We start from the raw sequence: 17,038 nt of genomic DNA, 5'->3' as shown, positions 1-17,038 counted from the left end.
TACCATTTATATTCATTTTGTTTCTAGCCTAACACGTTACTTTAGTATACAAATGCCATGAGACAGGGATATTTTATGCACACTCTGTAAATACTTTATGTTTTGCTGATGTCAGAGTTCCCCCAGTTGTCACTACAATTCTGAATTGCTCTGGGAAATTTTACCAGTCAGAGCCTAAGTATTGCTTATATTCAGAAAACAGAGAAGAAACAAGTGTTTGGTTTAAAAGGTGCAATTTTAGATTAAGAGGACCACATGGGAACTCAAGGGGTCCATAAGGTTGATAATCGTGTAATTATGTGTATCTGGAATTTGGGCAAAAGCTAATTTATAGTGATCAGAGACATGATAAAAAAAAACCTGGACTCTGGAGAGATGAAATTAAATAAGTCATTTCTCATAAAACTAAGAGAAAAGTCTTTTTAAGATTCTAAAATGGTGACCCTGGCAACTTTTATCTGAAGAACACCAATCTAATGATATTTTCTTAACTCCTCCTTCCCTGGCATTGTCTCAAAACTAGACAATGCAGGTCTATATCCATTTTCTCCTTATGGTGTTTCCTTATGTAGACAAAACACTAAACAGCAGACCATAGAAGTAGAACTTCAAGGCCAGAGAACAATCTCAATGAGGAACAATAAAATTCTGATCCTAAAGCCAGAAAAGTCCCATGAGAACATATGCCAGAGTCAACTGGAATACCTGAACATGAGAAGCTCTCCAGGGGCCTCCAATACACACATTGTAAACTATGTCTAGGGTCTTGCTCCAACAGCACATCCTTGCTGAAATACCTTCATTTCTGTTAATACCCTCAAGCAAAAGACCATAGGAACACACTTGGGATCAAACCAAGTTGGATTTGGATTTATGGGTTCATTGCAGCAAGGAAGGCAACCCTACAGGAACTGTGAGAAGTCCCAAAAGAGGATGTTAGATGGGGCTTCATATAGGCTTTCTTTGTATGCTTTCAAGAGGATTCAGGGAGTGTGATTTTGCTTGATTCGAATCTGGCAGAAATGAAAAATTTTATGTAGGGTATATTACTGATTCTTGTCTAGAAAATGAAAATAACAAAGTAGATCTAAAGCTACAATTGATCAAAGGGAACAGTCACATTATATTATCCAAGAAAGGTGGATGATGGGTCATTTTTGTTGTTTGATCAGTGTTGTTGTTTTTATCTATGCTCTGAAAAGATGGTGGAGAGTACACAATTTTATCTTGCTCTGTCACAGTCACCATGAAAGTAACGTTCTGTGAGATATTTGATATCCAAAAGAACTCTTCAGTGTTCTGGTTTTCAGGGGAATGTTTTCAAAGCCAGACCAGCTTCAAACTGACAATCAAAGAGTGGTTTGTTCTTTCCCACATGGGGGAAAATTATCTTTATTTCCTAAAAAATGAAAATCATAAAATTCTTGTGAGAGTGAAACAATACCAAAAAAAGGATGATTACAGGGTTCAGAATAGATATAAAATTCATAAGTATTTGCTAGTGTTATTATTACTAGATTTACAGTTACATTAAAAGTATGTTAGTTTCCCTCTTGCTGAATAGTAAATACTTTGAGAACAAGGACTGTGTTGTGTTCATCTTTGTTCTCCCCGCGCCAATCACAGTAGAGTGTTTGCTAAAGTCCATGTTCTAACTCTCTCTAGTTGTATGACTTTAGACAGGTTTCTTCCCATCTCTGTATCATTTATTTTCTTGTAAAATGACGATAATAATGTACCATGAAGATGGAATCAGTCTATACATGCAAAGTGTTTAGAACAGCATCTAAAACCTGGTAAATGCTATGTATTAATTTCCATTATGGTAGTAGGTACTCAATAAATATTTGACTGAATTCCAGACAATAATTCCTCCATTATGTGAGATACTGGGTGAATACAAGAAAAGGGGCAAAAAAGAAATGTCCATCTCTGAAAAGCATACACAGAAATTTCAGCATGTTCCCATTAGAGAAACAAGCAGAACAGTGATGTCAAAGTGTCTCTTTAACTAATGGGTAAACAATCAAATACCAGGAACAAAGATGGAAGCAGAATTCAGCTCCAAGTTCCTGATACTGTCTGTGACACCATAGCAGAGCAGAAACCTTTTTGTCTCCAGAACTATTACACAGATGTCAACATGTACATACGAATGCATTTTTAAAGGAAAAACCTCTTAACTCCAAAAAAAAATATAGCTTAAAAACCAACAATTGGAAATATCAATATTTAAATATCAATATTTAAACTTACCTGCCTTTTTTCATTTCCCTAAACATAATAATAGGTTAGTAATAATAGTAGTTTTCAAACAGTTGATTAAGTTTCCATACAAATATTCTAACATAAAAGTGATTTTGTATATTATGATGAATTCATTCAATTATTTTTAAACTGTGTAACTGAAATTTCAAAGTAATATGTTCATACAATAAACAGCAATTAAATTATTTTCAAAGTAATGCCACGTTCCATACTATTAAATTAAAATATTCTCATTTTTATATAATAGTAACATTTATAAAATGCTTTGATTTTTTTATATATTTTGATTTCTGCCCTAGGATTTCTGCCAAGACCAATATAAATTTATCTTTAAAACATTGTATTAAGGAATAGTCCAATAAAGTATTTTCTAACTGAGATGATCATACAAAGAGCAAGCACTAGGCTAAGGATGTGGCTCAAGCGGTAGCACGCTCGCCTAGCATGTGTGCAGCCCGGGTTCAATCCTCAGCACCACATACAGACAAAGATGTTGTGTCTGCCAAATACTAAAAAAAATAAACATTAAAATTCTCTCTCTCTCTCCCTCTCTCTCCCTCTCTCTCACTCTTTCTTTAAAAAAAAAAAGAGAGCAAGCACCTGTGCAATTGGATTTAATTGGATTTTAACCAGTATTTGTGGTTGACATGTTTTCAGAAACAACCCCCAGCATGCAGTATAGTTATGTTGAGCATTTGGTTATCTCAAACAGTATCTCACTTATTTGTTCAAGCCTGTTCCGTGTATCTAGAGAGGCCCGTAGAGTATACATAAGGGCCAAGAAATATAATTCCAAAGAACTGTAAATTGGTTAGTAACTCGAAGGAGGGAAGAATAATAAGGGGAAAAAAGGGAAGGAATTATTTTCTTAAATTCTGGTATATCAGATATTCTGAGGTCAAAGTCCAATGGTGGCTACTTTTTTGTGCATTCAGAGCTTTCCAAGACTCACTAGGAAGATTCACTTTATCTTAATGAAATTATACAGAGAGGGGCTGGGGATGTGGCTCAAGCGGTAGCGCGCTCGCCTGGCATGCGTGCGGCCTGGGTTCGATCCTCAGCACCACATACCAACAAAGATGTTGTGTCCGCCAAGAACTAAAAAATAATAAATATTAAAATTCTCTCTCTTTCTCTCTCTCTCTCTCTCTCTCTTAAAAAAAGAAATTATACAGAGAGAGGGTAGGAATATGGACAAATGATTGAAGCTCTTTAATTTAAGCCATCTGTAGCAATTTTTTTAAAACGAGAAAAGAATCCAAGAGGGTCACAGGAGTATTTAGAGAGTATCTCTAAGATTCTGGAAATAATTGAAAAAGGGTTCTACAGAGCCAGAGAAACATTGGAAAGGAAACTATGAAGCCAGGTGAGCAACAGAGATAATTTTGCTATCCTTATTATGCCAAACAAATTGTCTGGGCTCGGATAGATGTGAGTTTGCTACAGAATACTTAACAGCGTATTTTGATTTGTGGTTCTCCTGGATTTAAAATGCTGTAATTCGTTTGTGTACAAATGACCAATTCAACATATTCTGACTTCCTTTCAATTATCCCTTTCTTTTGAATTATATATAAAAATTTGAATTGAACTTTTAAAATTAATGAGTAAACCATATGCTGAATCTCCAAGTACATGGCTTTCTTCTCAATTTATTTCCTACACTCATCAAATAAGTTAATAACTTACATGCCAATAATTTTATTTCACCAAATAAATGTTCATTTTAACCTTGTCATTTTCAAGGAAAGAAATGATGAATAGGTTTTTTCTTAACACCACAACTGCTGAGCTGTGGATGAGGTTTTTTTCATATTAACAAAATGAAATATTTAATTGAAATTATAACCAGTCATTAAGTTTTAATGGTAGAATATTATGACAAATCCATTTGGTTTCCTGCAAGATTTCATCATCATCTGTTTCAGGGGCTAGATTGGTTATGAAGAAATATGTTAAATATATTTCTTTGTACTAAAACCAGGACTGACCAGGAAGCTCTAATTTTAAGGGTACCAATTTATTAGTTAATGGGCTTAATCTACATTGGATGTATTCCAAAAAATAATTTGTTCATTTTTTAATGGATATGTGTGTGTGTGTGTGTGTGTGTGTGTGTGTGTGTGTGTGTGTGTGTAGGACAGAAAAGGAGAATGTGTGCACAATGTTGGAGTGCAACAAGCAAACGAACCACATTATTTTAAGCAAGGAATTTATTTATTCCAAAGTCTTAGAAACTTTTTTTCAGTAGTGGTTTAGTTCTTGAATATAGTGCTTTTCCAACTTAGAATAAAGTAAGTTTCAGAAGCATTCAAGCTTCACATTGAAAGGGGTTAATTATATATGAAGCGACTATTTTAAATCAACAAGAACTATACTTTATTCATAATAAATGAGACAGTTCGATAATGTGTGTCCATGTGCAAATTATAGTAATCATGGCATGGTTAAAAATATAAGGAATTCTAATTAACCAGTTATTCAAATTAATTTTTAAATCTTTCATATACTTTGTTTATATATTCACATAATTTAAAATCCTAATAATATAAAAATAAAAAATACTTAAGTTATATCAAATATCATTTTGCATTTATGATTCAGGAGCATCTTTAACACCAAATAGTGATTTAGCATTATTGTAAATAGTTTATCTTTTCTTCAAATCCCTACTGAGTACTGTTTCCCTTCATGTTCTATTCTCCCACATCATTCAGGCTTCAAACCATAAACCCTCAACATTGGTTCTTATCGATTTACATATGCATTAATGTGATAAGATTTCTACTAGTTTCCCTCTCTATACAGTTGAATCCACTTATATTCATGTCACTCCCCCCAACACCTTGAAAATGTTCAATGGTTTCCAATAGCTAATATGATCAAATTTAAATCCCTAGTCCTGTGTTCCAGCCTTTGTCTTTCCCACCATTCATTTGTTTTCTATGTGTTTTGCTACTACTTTATTTCCCATTGCAGCCAAACTGATCCGGTCTCCCTACCCCTACATTCAGTGTTTTGTACCTGTGTTTTTGCCCTCACCAGCTTCATTGCATAGAAATCCTTTCCATTCTACAAGACTTAAATCCCGCTTGTCACTTAAGACCCCATGCAAGTTTCTATTTCTCCAAGAAGTCTTCACAGAATCTTCCAGTCACCATTGGCTCTATTTCTGAATTCTTTGCCTAGTCCTGTCACTGGACAATTAGTGATGTATTGCAGCGAATCTCAATATAAGGAAACCTCTTTACACTCCCGAAAAATATTGAGGATCCAAGGACTTTAATTTTTGTTGCCTATAGTTGTTGCTATTTGCCATATTATAAAATAAAACAAAAATAAACTATTTAAAAATAATAGTAATCCTATTCCTTGTTGACATAAATAGTATATTTTTATCAAAATCAGAATGGTCTGATTGTTGCAATTATTTTACCAATCTTCTTAATTTCTAACTTAATAAAAGACAGCTGAATTCTCCTATTTAAGTATACATCACAATATATCCTCCACAATATGTCCTTGTGAGAGACACGTTTGAATATTTAAAAATTAGTCTATCAGTACTCTACACCTCTATCTACTTGCAAAATATAGAAGGAACAAGGAAATCACATGGGTTCACAAATATTCAAGTATAGATTATCTTATTTAAGATTTTAAACCTAAGTAACTCCTTCCCAATACTAATATTGGGTATCATTTCCACTTAGTCTATCCTGTCTAAGAACAAAATATGTAGGTCTTAATATCACCTCAAGCAAAGCCCTGGTTTTTAGGTGAGTTTAAGAAATTACTATTGTTATAAATCCCTACAATTCTAAACTCAAAGGTAAATAGTCTTAAGATTATTTAGGTCACAACTTCTTCTCTTTAGATGTGATAACTGAGAATTAAGTCTGTTAATTCTCCCAAGTTTTTTGTTCTGTATTCTCATGTCTTGATGACGGTAGAATTATTGAAGGATACTATTTGACTACATAGGCTTACTATTTTTTTAAAGTGCTAATTAACTCCTTTTTAATATCTCTACTTCAAGGAATACAAAATTAAACATATAATGTGATCATAGCAGTTAATGTAAGGAAAGAAAAGTATATTCCATTAAAACATTAGGATTACAGGCTAGTTTAAAATTTAAAATATATGTACCTTAATAAAATGTAAAATAAACTCTCATCACTATTTTGACTTTATCTTATCTCCTCTACTAGTAAATATACTTATTATTTTATTTAAGCCAGTTATTTAGAAAGTCAGATATTTGGGAAGCTGAAAACAAATTTATTATTTAATCAATCATTTAACATGCTATTATCATGGAACACCACACATTGATGGATCATCTTAGAATTTAAAATAAGTAATATAGGGGATGGGGTTGTAGCTCAGTGGTAGAGCACTTGCTTAGCATGTGTGATGCACTGGGTTGAATCCCCACCACCACATAAAAATAAACAAATAAAACAAAAGTATTGTATCCATCTACAACTGAAAAAATATTTTAGAAATAAGTAATATAAATAGATGTGGTACTCAAAAGAGACCAGTTGAATAGAGATAAGGGATTGAGAGAGGGAGGAAGGAAGAAAAAGGGGAAATATGGGGAAACAATATTGACAAAATTATAATGTATACATGAACAAGTATATAGCAAAGAATGCTACTATTACATATATTTATAATACACAAATAAAAATATGTAATTAGTAAATAATAAATAGATGTGGTCTTCAAAGAGCTGACATGTTTTGGGGGAAAAAGTACTCTTGAAGAGTATATAAGCTGTAAAGGATAAAGAAAAAATATATAGTGTAAACTGTACTACATCTAGTATAGCATCCTTAAAATTCTCTGTGTGCCTTTTTCAAATCTTCTCTTGCTGTCCCCTTCCCCACCAATTTCTTATCTAAGCCATGCTGAAGATCACCACTTTGTCCAGGCTTTACAAAGATGCAAGGGGCAGTACTTCAACTAAGACTGTCTCACATCCTTTTTACCTCCTACCTCAGGGACACCCATAAGTATTGAAGAACTCACACCGTGGAGCACCTCCTGACCACTGGGATATGAGAGCTGGTGGATAGATGCTTCCCAATGTCTTTGCACTGTCAGATATTTCTAAGCCTTTCACAAAACTTCTCAAAATGTCATATTGCATCAGTCTCCTTTGGTGATAGTATATCTTTGAATTGCTATTTCCATTTTTTATCATTGCCCCTCTTTTCTTCTCATTTAAACCACCTGCATTTCATCCCTGAAACTGGGCATTATGTGTACAAGCTTGAAAATCTTAAGTCACTGAAATGCTTGAGGTTGATAGAGAAAATTCCTTTGCTAGAGGAAAGAAGCTTCCTCTTGCCTAGAGATATCGATAAAAGGGCGAAACCAGAGTCGCACAAAATGATTTGTTTCTCATTACTATTTTACAGTCCTGTATCTTGAATCAGAACTTTGTACAAATGGATTAGGAAATAGCCCTCCCTTTGGAAGAAAATAGTTTACACATGAAATTTATTTCACAATCTGGATAGTAACTAGGCAGAAATCAGTGAAACGTGTGAATGCATTGGCCCTGCATGATTAGGGAAGAAGGAGGAGGAGGAGGAGGAGGAGGAAATGGAAGCCTTACTGATGACTTGAGGTCAATGTCTTGGAAAAGCTACCTGGGTCTGGTACAAATTGATAGTTCTTTGAATCTGGGGCACAAAAATCTACAGTAATTGAGGTGAAGATTCCATAAATGCTTTTACATAATATTAAGGAAAGGAGTGGAGTATTGGTAAGTTGGAATGTTGGAACATACTTCACATTTCCTACCCCTGTGGCTTGAATTACTGGCAAGATCAGCTAGTCACTCAACTAAGTATCAGTCAACAATGCAAGGGAATTAAAGCCATGGGACTGAGATAGGAATCTAAGGATACAGAAAAAGAAATATTGAGTCTAAAATGAGAAGTAAATTCCCATGTGGCCAGTTGGAATGCAAAAGAGGCATTCCTGAGCAACCCAGCCCGAGTTCATTCCTTTTCCTGCAAAAAGTAAATGATATTAATACTCAAGTGCTAGAAAAACTGGTGAGAACTTGTGTAAATCCACCCTGACTCCACCTGCGGCTCAGCCCCTAGTTACCTTTCTTCTATAAATATAGACATTCTAGAACAATGGGTTGCTGTCTCTCCCTTTGGAGTTGACCAGTATTCCTTGTTTTATCCTAAAAATCTCTTGCCCTCAAGATGGCTGGAATTCTCCCTTGAATGTATATTTCTTTTTTAAAAAATTTGTTCTAAACATGATAGTAGAATGTATTTTAACATATTATACGGATATGTAGTACAATTTCTCATTTTTCCTGTTGTGCATGATGTAGAATTACGTTGGTCATGTAATCATATGCACATAGGATAGTAATGTCCAGTTCATTCTACTATCTTTCATTCCTATTCCCATTTTCCCTCTCTTCCCTTCATTTCCCTTTGTATAATCCAAAATACTTCTATTCTTCCCTAACACCCCTCCCCTTATTGTGAATTAACATCTGCACATCAGAGAAAACATTTGGCCTTTAGTTTTGGGGGACTGTCTTTCTTACTTTACCCCCAAAGATCTCTCTCTGTGTCTCTCCCTTTCTGTCCCTTTGTCTCCCCCCACTCTCTCTCCCTCCTCTCTCTTTCAGGATAGCCTGCATTCTCCCTTGAACGTGTAATTGCTTTCCTAAATAAATCTATGTCTTTGTCCAGCATGTGGCTGAATGAAATTCTTTTCTATCATATTATTCAAGAACCCCACTTGTCCTGAGTAGAGGTTTCCCTTCTCCAGGAACTTTTCCAGTGACAGGCTATACTTGACCAATGGGGAAGGGGACCAGTGAGAAAAAAGGAGTCAATGCCAACACGAAGTATCAGTTTTGAAACTTTTCATACAGTATCTCAGGCCAATGGGATGATATACCAATAGTTGGAACAAACTAGATTACTCATCCTTTTAAGACTTATCTCTTCTATATTTCACTTCCACTGCCCTTCATTTCTTCCCTATGATCACTTCCAATAAAAATACATGCATATAGTCTTTGGTTCTGGCTTTCCACTGTCTAGTTTTGCCCCTTCATTGAAAGTGTTAGCAGGCTTTCTTTCTTTCTTTCTTTCTTTCTTTCTTTCTTTCTTTCTTTCTTTCTTTCTTTCTTTCTTTCTTTCTGCCAATAAGTCTATATGAACAAGAACTTAGAGTTATTTATTTCTAGATTTCCTAGAACTAGGACAAAGGAAACACTTATTCTACTTTTGTTTAATAATCCATAGCATTTCTAGGAAATTTCTTTTGAGTACAGACAATGTAGGCTACAGGCTTGAATTAGATAGGTAGGGAGAAATTTGTATGGCTGAAGACAATTTTGGAGGAGTTGAACCTCTAAGTTTCATCTATTTTCCAAGGTAAATACAATAAAAATTTTGTTATCGCGCAATGCAGAGGCATAATACAATACTGAAGTGGCAATGTTTCATGCCATATTTCAGTCATAGAAATACAGATTGATACCATTTAAATAACATTAGGTAACAATGGCCAATAATTTGTTAGAACTGTATCAAGCACTAGACTAAGTGGTTTGCATAAATTATCTCATTTGGAGGTATATATAATGTCTTATTTAAGGTCAAAATGTTAAGTGGTACAACTAGAAGGAAAATCTAATCTTAATGTAGCATTAATCTGTTTTTGTGATTTTAAAAGATACTCAAATATGTCTATATATTTACAAAATAAGAAATCCTTATTGTCAAAAAAATTATGCCTCCTTCTCTCTCTCTCTCTTTTGTCTTCCTCGGTATTTCCATAATTCCTTGAAGAGGATATTTCAACAATAGCATTTGATATCAAATAGGCCAGTTGAAAAACTGGAGAATTATCATGCCCATGTGAAAATAAAACAGAAGTCTGCTTGCCTTTAAAGACAGATATCTACCTTTCTACAACTTAAATAATCACTTAATTCATTAAAACTTCAGGTTTTTATAATTTATGTATAAACAGCTAGTTGAAAGCCTACATAGGTATAATGAAGAAAGAACTATGACAATGCTAATTGTATAAAATATACTTCTGGTATTAATATTTACAATCTTTAATAACTTTCAATTAGAATTTTATCTTCAAAAATATTTAAAATATCCCAAAATTAGCCAAATAAGAGAATAAAATGCAATCATTATTCCCTCGATCATGACTTCTACATCATGCTTCAACAATTTAATTAAAAGATGGGTGATAAATCTTATGTCAGCAGATTTGTATATCAGAGTGAGCAGTGAGCCAAATCAATGAGCCAAAATCAGTACCACACAACATCGTTATAATAACGTTTTTGTTGTATAAGCAAATGCTATTTTGTGACTTATTTGCATACTGCGATTTCATTTATTGATTCCATTTTAGGATGGACTTATAATGTCATGGGCCTATTTTAATAAACATTTTCAAATTGAGAAGAGAATAGTATAATTTAGATTGATTCCATATTTAATGGAGTTATATCTTCACATTTATATGCAAATTTGAGCATAAAATTTATGTTTAATTTTATGAAAAAATAAGGTATTGTTAGCATTCCTAACTTTTAATATTCCTTTAGGTATATACCACAAGTCCTTCTGCATAAATCTTTAGTGACATAAAATTGCTTTAACCCTATAGTTTTCTCTCAAAGTTCTATTTTGCTGCTCAGACTAGTTATCATCCCTACAAATGTGTACTAATTTATGACTCTTTATAATTCTATGAAAGAAAGAGAAGAACATACACTTTGTGGAAGTAGAGCACTATTTTGTAAGACATTATTTGGTGATTTCTTTATGTAGTCTAATTAGTTAAGATGTAAATGGGGGCTGGGATTGTAGCTCAGCTATGGAGTGCTCGCCTGGTGTGTGTGGGGCTCTGAGTTCGATCCTTGACACCACATAAAAATAAATAAATGGAATAAAGGTATTGTGTCCAACTACAACTAAAAAAATAAATATTAAAAAAGATGTAAATGTCCAAAGCCCATCTAGTAGTATACACCTATAGTCCCGGCTCCTTAGAAGGATGAGTGCAGGAGTTCAAGTCCAGCCTGAGCTAAATAGCAAGACCGTGACTAAGTAAATAAATTAAATGAAAATTTCCAAGTGATTAAAATATATATAGATATATATATTTTTTCTCCCATTAAAGACAACAAAACACAGATTTGAAGAAAAAAAAAAAAGCCTTGGCAACTTTTTTTTTTATATTTTTGAAGTCTCTATCTAATATTCTACTTCTGTTTTCTTAACATCACTTTCTATAAGAATAAACTATAATGTAATTTGAGGTTATAGTAAATTGCCAATCTAGCAACGTGGGCTCACTTCCATATATAAAACCCAAGTCAACCTGGCAGAGAAGGAGACTCCATAGGACCCTTGAAACTCACGCTGGAGTATATGGCTTAACCACAATTCTACCCAGAAAGGAGCCACTACCACTAATATTCCCTGTGCTTGCTCAAATTAGCTCAGAGGACCCAAGTCGGACCACCAGTGGGTAAGCAGTGATTGGTCATTAAAGCATTGAAGTCCTTGCAGTTTTTCATTTAAAGCATACAGTTCTGGAAGATTCTGCAAACTCTACATATTGGTTTCATATTTAATTGTCATTCAGTGGACAGCACATATTGATTTTTTTAAAGTAAAAACAAGTATTACTTGGAAAGGTTTTGCTCATTTCCATTAACTTTATTAGAACTATAACAAATCAGCCATCTATTAAGACTAAAGCTTTTTTTGCAGAGGAGACCAAGTCCTTCCTTAAATTTATTTTGCTGCATTCTCTGCCCTTCTCTAAGAAAGAACAGTATGTGACTTAACTACACTTCCCAGTATGTTTTCCTTTCCAATCTATCCTTTTGTTAATCTCTTTACTTTTATTGTAAATGATTTCACTTAGAAAAGGTAATTTGCTTGTTTGTTTGGTGACGAATGAAAGACTTCTGGAAATATCTAAATTATTCAACATGCATTAGGATCTGTTAAGGTTTTCTTCATTTTCTCATTTTCTCTAAACAGTTTAAGTTAGATTTTAAGGATGATTCAGGCTCAGCTATGAGTCATACTGGGATAAGTGCAGTATGAGGTGAAGTTGAGATATGGCTAGATCAAAACCAATGGAACTCACTCCAGTTATTTCACTCTGTATCCTAGGGCTTAGGCAAGGGTACAAAGTAGGATGTGAGCTCAGACAGATGAAAACTTGAAAGAGTGAATGAATTACCCAGCCAAGAAGGGTGTGTGTATTAACTGCAGTAATGAAAAGTAATATCCAAAAAGGTCAAAGCTTATGGCTCATTACTGATAGGGATAACATAGACCCAGGCCAGTCTGTGGCTCATGACAGGAGATTCCCTGCTGGACAAAGATGGCCCAGCTCTGTCTTGAAGATAGGAAGGTGGCAAAGAACAATGTCTAGATCCTAGTAATGTGAACTACAGTTGAGTTTGACACTTTCTTAACATCATGGAATCAAAAAGTTGAGTAGGAAAAAAAGTCAGAGAGAACCTAGAGCCTGCACTTAGGGGAAAAGGTGAAGGATGCAGACTTGGAATTCAGAGGCTCACGATTCATTAGACTGCAGCAGATGGATGACAGCAAATGTAATTCAAGACCCCTTAATTCACAAGTTGGATGCTCTCAATACACTTACTGCTGGGGACTGACTACAGGCGATGAGGGAAGTCAAGACAGAAATGAAGCTTTTCAGAATCTCAAGGCAGGAATGAGTCAAGTAGGGGGTGATGCTAGAAATTTCCTCCTAATGCAACATTTTCTTGCTCAATATCCAAGATGAATGAGTCCTGCCCAGCGTGAAGGAGAGACAGTAAAGAGGACAGAAAGAAAGGTGGGTCTGCACATCTGTCTGAATCCCTAGGATCATTTTTGGAAGTAGGCTCCGTTTCCCCCCATTTTACAGACAAGGAAAGTGAAGCCTCTGGAAATCCAATAATGTATTAAAACTTTCCATACAGATAGAGACAGAGATAGGCATCAAGTCTAGCTCTTTTCCAAGCTCACTGCATAACGACTCAAGAAACTAAGTCTGTGAATTATGAAGGAGAAAAAAGACCCAGCTCTTCTCTTCTGGACTGGATGGTGCTTGTCCTCTTAGGAAGTATGGTCATCTTCTGGCCTTTATTCTGGAGTCTGACTCAAATCATCTTAATATCAGCCAATTTCTGGGTGTTTATTATTTAGGTTCTGAGTGCTGTTAAAAAAAGTGACACTTAATTTTTGTCCTTACAGGATTTACAAGCTAATTGGTAAAACGGAATAAAAAATATTACCTAACAATACAATCAGGTCACAACTTCAGCACAGAATTGTCATGTAACAGTAGAAAAGAACAAATGGGCTGGGGGTGGGGGGAGAGTCAGCAGGTGGCACCAGAATAATGGGAACCGCTATAAATAGAAGAGAAAGGATTTTACTTCTGCCTAGAGGATTAGTGGGACTGGGAAGAAGGGTATTGGAGAAGGTGTTCCTATACTGTAGAAAGACATGATTAACTACAGGAGTCTTCTAATCCCTGGATCCCTCTAGTGCTGGTCTATTCCTTTATCTGTATTCATCATTTTTCCACATGTGTAGATTTCTATTTAACTTTCCAACACCTAAACCCAACACTAAGCCCCAGCTTGCTGAACACAGATGGGTAACGAGATAGATACCATGGAGAAATGGGCTATTTCAGAAGTCAGAAGGTTTGGTACACACAGCAAGGCATCACTAGGGTTATCTTTGCTCTTTTTTCTTGTTTGGACTAATATTTTTATAGCATTCTAGCATGAAATTGAGTCATTATGAGTCAGCAAAAAAAAAAGAAAATTGATTTTTTAATGTTAAATTGACCACTAGTATTGCTTATACATTTTGAATGGAAATAAGTGGCATTTGCTTCTTTAATCTAGCCATATGTTCTATGTATATCCCATAGAACAGCTTTATTATCAAGAGTTAGCTACAATGCTGTACTATATAGATTTATACACACAAGGGTTAAAGTATTAGAAACTTATATTAATGCTACTTGGAAAGTGAACAGCTAATGAAAACCTCTTTTGATGAGGTAATGTTGTTTGCTTGAACTTCATTGGTTGTGTCTAAAATTCCTGTTTCCAGGAGTTGGAGGACAAGTTTCTCTGCAACCAGAAAGAACTGGATATTCTCCAATTGCTTATGTGAGATATTTTATGACCGCTCAATAAAAGCAAGTCCATCCTTCACTTGCCAATAGCCTTCTTGAATTATTTCCCAACAACCCTTGAACATAAACTAGACTGCAGAGGTTTATGTTTGTTCCAAAAGAAAACCTACAGAAGAGATTAAGGAAGGCACAGATAAATTTTCTCTAATTATGTTTGTGTGCTTTGCCGGGAAGAATACTGAACTCAGAGTTAACACACCTTGTTCCTTATCCAAACTTGGATACAATCACCTCTGCGACCCTGTGCTGCTATTCAGTACTTCCAGTTTAGTTTTTCTCTCTCTTTCCCTAAAACTTTAAATTTCTTAGCTGACAATGATAATAATTGTCAGTCCCACCCACCTCATAGAGTTTCTGCATGCAAGTGCTTAAATACTTAAATATGAAGTGCACAAGAGTTCTGAAAGATATAAATGTCTACCTCAACTTCCAGGGTTGCCTATAATTTTAAGGAAAGATGACATTAATAATGTCTTATTTTTGAGGCAATGTTAGCACCCTTTGCAAGCCTCTTAGCTAGAAGTGATACCTCCATATGTTAAAAATCCCAGGAGCTGGGAAGGCAGTCTGTGCTTCAGAGCTCAGGAGAGAAATCTAGGCTCTCTGTAGGTAGAGTTCTATCTAAGCCAAAGTGCCATGAGGCTTAATTATCTAATTAGAATAGTGCTCTTATCTTTGTGGAACATAATAAAGCTGTCCTTAACATTGAAGACTTGAACATCCATCTTCCAGCCCACTAGGCTTTGAAACGAGCTGCCCACATCACTTTCCAATGTCCAGTCATCTCAGCCCATAAGCCACCGCCTGGGCACAGCTGCAGCTCTGAGTCAGCTGCTCTTTTGGCAAGAAGAGAGATGCAGCTTCTTCCTTTTCTAGGAGACTGTGCTAGTTATAGATTGTAACATATTTAAAGGCAAAGCTTTTGATATTCTTACTACCCAACTCCCACTTCCCAAATCACTATCCCTCCCAGCCTAGGACATGGCAATTTCATTCGTCACGTAGCTCAGACAAAACACCTTGGGGTCATTCTTGACTCCTCTTTCTCTGCCCTCAAATCCTGCAGACCTGCCTTCAAAATGCTTCCACAGTCCATTCCACTGCTCACCATTTCTTCTCTCACCACTTTGGCCAAAACTGCTATCATTTTCCCACTGGGGCATTACAATAACCTCCTAACTACTCTCCCTGCTCATGTCCCTAGCTAATGGCCTATGCTTCACACAGCAATCTGAGTGATTCTCCAAGAAAGTAAGTGAGCTCTGCCACTCATCCTCTGCAGACTCTCAGGTGGCCCAGTCTTACTCAAAGTAAAAGCCAGAGGCTGACAGTGATCCAGCCCAACACCCATCTCTTGCTCACATACTATTGCCCACTTCAAATACTTCAAGCTCAAAAACATCAAGTACACTTTCCCCTGACCGGAACCCCCTAGCTCCAGTTCTCAAGTTGTTTGCCTTGAATTGACCGTTGCACTATTGGTCGTTCTGGTTCTCAGAATTATACCATCAGTTTTCCTGATTCTCCATCTTGGGACTTCAAAGCTTCCATAATCACTCCCATAATTCGAGCCAAATTCCATAGTAAATCTCTTATCTGGATCTCTATCTATGCTATTTTGATTCTGTTTCTCTGAGGAAACTTGACTAATAATTTAGAAATACATATCCTTATATCCTTACATTCATTATAAAACCAAAGCCTCACATATATATGTATGAGCACAAAAGTACTAATGAGACACTAAAAGTGTTGTCTATTATCCTGGCTATAGACACTCAAATGCTAACACATGAATACATTATTCTCTGAGAACAAATTAAAAAAAAACAGTTTCATAGGTTGCAATAATAATGAAATATGTTCATTAGCTTGAGATATGTAGAAGTTAAAAAAAAAGATCTGGAAGAATCAGCTTCCTCTCAAAGTTTTCATTTATGTGCAAAATGTACATAAAAGAACAATGTGACAGTCAGTGTTAATGAAAAAAATTATTCAGATATTTGTTATAATCATAAGGAAGATTTTTTCAGGACTATTGCAATAAGTGTCAAGACTATTGACATCAGGGAGAGAGATAACCTACAAATATAAAACAAAAAAGACATTTGAGGATTGATAGCTAAGAAGCAGAGTGAGGGAATTGGAGGATAGAAAATCACTAAGAGGAGGTATCCAGAGGAGGATGATTCTTGCTAAACTGACGTAGCAGGATTATTGCTGCTACTCAACTGGATAAGCCTAGGACAAGGCCCAAGGACCAGGTCTTGCCTGAAAGAGGACTCAGGGGAGCTTGACTAAAGCTTGGCAAAGGTGAGAAACTTTGTGACATAAAAGAGATCAAGAGCTTGTCTGAAGCCCATTTGTCTCCAAACATCAATAAATATGTGTCAGCCATCATTTAATTCAATGGCAGACATTTAGTTAGAATCCTGCTCTAGACACCTCACTGCAGATGAAGGGTAGAAATTCCAACGCAATACAATCCTGACTTGGG

Source organism: Ictidomys tridecemlineatus, chromosome 14 (assembly GCF_052094955.1).
Source record: "Ictidomys tridecemlineatus isolate mIctTri1 chromosome 14, mIctTri1.hap1, whole genome shotgun sequence".
NCBI lineage: Eukaryota > Metazoa > Chordata > Mammalia > Rodentia > Sciuridae > Ictidomys > Ictidomys tridecemlineatus.
The sequence above is the reverse complement of the archived record's forward strand: the minus strand, read 5'-3'. Positions refer to the sequence as shown.